Here is a 2500-nt window from a genome sequence, read left to right as displayed (position 1 = left end):
CTCTCGACCTCCCAGAGCACACACACACACACACACACACACACACACACACACACACACACACACACACACACACACACACACACACACACACACACACACACACAGCTGAATGGTTGATGAGTTTTGAAGAGGTTTTAAAGAGCAGTGAAGGCTGATGGGACTCCACCTCTCTCTCCCTTTTGTTCTCTTCTCCTCTCATATACAACTTTTTATTTAAATCTTTCAGAAACACACTGCAGCACAACAGACAGAACAGAACAGACAGAACAGAACAGACAGAACAGACAGAACAGAACAGACAGAACAGACAGGACAGACAGAACAGACAGAACAGACAGAACAGACAGAACAGAACAGACAGAACAGACAGAACAGACAGAACAGAGACAGAACAGAACAGACAGAACAGACAGAACAGACAGAACAGACAGAACAGAACAGACAGAACAGAACAGACAGAACAGACAGAACAGAACAGACAGAACAGACAGAACAGACAGAGCAGCGGCTGGGAGCTGAGCAGCACAGAAACAGTCTGTCAGGTCTGTCATCAGCTGGCTGTTAAAGGGACAGACAACTAAAATATACAATTTCTTTTAAAGCTCCACATCATGTAAACAGGACTCCCTCTCCTCTGTGATGATAAAGGAGTTGGATGTGTATCTAAACATGGTGAAAGTATCAAAACTAAATCCACACAATCCATATTAGAAAAGCGAGCCTCTAAACGAGCCGTTTGGACTTCCGTAACTTTGCGGCGTCACAAAGGTTCGCTCATTATCATTTCTGTAAGAAATAATAGACTAACAAAGTGTTTTTTTCAAAGCGGTCGAGCGGTCGTCATCGTTTATTACCGGAGAGTTTTCCCTACCTGTAGCCGCCGGGCCGCGGCGTCTCACGTTTCGCTCTCGAAACGGTTAGCCGATCGGAACGGAGGGTCGTTAATATTAATGAGCCTTAAAGACACGGCGACAGAAAACGGCCTGTTCTTGGTAAGGCTCAGAGAGATGCTGGAAAATGAACGTGGAGAAATGGATTGAGAGTGTTTTTGATTCATGACACCACACACACAGCTTTGAATGGACAGAAAGACACAAAATAAAACTCTGGACAGAGAGAATATGAACCTTTAAAATGTTTGTTTAGTCAAAAGCCGATCAGCTGATTTCTCCGTTTTGCTATACGATGACAAAAATAATTTCTGCTGGTGAATGTTTTCGTTCAACTAGACTGAGCTGGCAGAGTGTTTTGTGACTTCATCACGTCTGACCCGCACAGTAACTATGTCAGACTCAGTGGGAGGCGGGGCTTGTGTGGGAGGCGGGGCTTGTGTGGGAGGCGGGGCTTGTGTCTCGTACCTTTTCCGATGACCAGGCCGCACTTGTCAGCAGGGGATGGTGTAGGTGACTTCCTGCAGCGGACCAGGAGAGCCCATGGTCCAGTCCCCACGACCTCTGACCCGCCCGCCCCGCATGGCCGAGCCGAACCCGTCCCGCTCCTGCACACACACACACACACGCACACACACACACACACACACACACAAAGTGTTTATATGGTTTGGTCCAGCAGTCCAGTTCCCTTAGTACTGAGCAAATATTCAGACTGTGAAGGAACTCTGTGTGTGTGTGTGTGTGTGTGTGTTACCTGTGCGGTCTGGATGAGGTCGTTGATGAGGTGGACAGCATGCTGGCAGCGGTCTGGCTGACCCATCACCATGGCAACACGCTCCGGACTGATGCCATCATCTGGAGGACGGACACACACACAGACACACACACACACACGGCACAAGGCGGGTTTTATAATCTAGTTGTGTTCAACATCCAAAACTGGATTATCAATGTGAACAGACCTGCTTTAAACTGGATTATCAATGTGAACAGACCTGCTTTAAACTGGATTATCAATGTGAACAGACCTGCTTTAAACTGGATTATCAATGTGAACAGACCTGCTTTAAACTGGATTATTCATGTGAACAGACCTGCTTTAAACTGGATTATTCATGTGAACAGACCTGCTTTAAACTGGATTATCAATGTGAACAGACCTGCTTTAAACTGGATTATTCATGTGAACAGACCTGCTTTAAACTGGATTATTCATGTGAACAGACCTGCTTTAAACTGGATTATTCATGTGAACAGACCTGCTTTAAACTGGATTATCATGTGAACAGACCTGCTTTAAACTGGATTATTCATGTGAACAGACCTGCTTTAAACTGGATTATTCATGTGAACAGACCTGCTTTAAACTGGATTATTCATGTGAACAGACCTGCTTTAAACTGGATTATTCATGTGAACAGACCTGCTTTAAACTGGATTATTCATGTGAACAGACCTGCTTTAAACTGGATTATTCATGTGAACAGACCTGCTTTAAACTGGATTATCAATGTGAACAGACCTGCTTTAAACTGGATTATTCATGTGAACAGACCTGCTTTAAACTGGATTATTCATGTGAACAGACCTGCTTTAAACTGGAT

General features: G+C 44.9%; 1 pseudogene across 1 annotated transcript in view; it reads right to left on the bottom strand.

The window, feature by feature from the left end:
• The window catches only part of LOC139928272 (far upstream element-binding protein 3-like), a 23644-nt pseudogene that overhangs the window by 8129 nt on the left and 13015 nt on the right, over nt 1-2500 (bottom strand). Inside the window, exons 7-10 of the transcript XR_013505065.1 lie at nt 2485-2494; nt 1859-1868; nt 1651-1751; nt 1361-1501 (exon numbers count right to left, since the gene is read on the bottom strand). The product of XR_013505065.1 is annotated as a far upstream element-binding protein 3-like (transcript). The remainder of the gene's footprint in view (nt 1-1360; nt 1502-1650; nt 1752-1858; nt 1869-2484; nt 2495-2500) is intronic.

The sequence above is a fragment of the Centroberyx gerrardi genome, chromosome 8, assembly GCF_048128805.1.
Source record: "Centroberyx gerrardi isolate f3 chromosome 8, fCenGer3.hap1.cur.20231027, whole genome shotgun sequence".
NCBI lineage: Eukaryota > Metazoa > Chordata > Actinopteri > Beryciformes > Berycidae > Centroberyx > Centroberyx gerrardi.
This window is presented reverse-complemented; position numbering and strand designations above follow the sequence as displayed.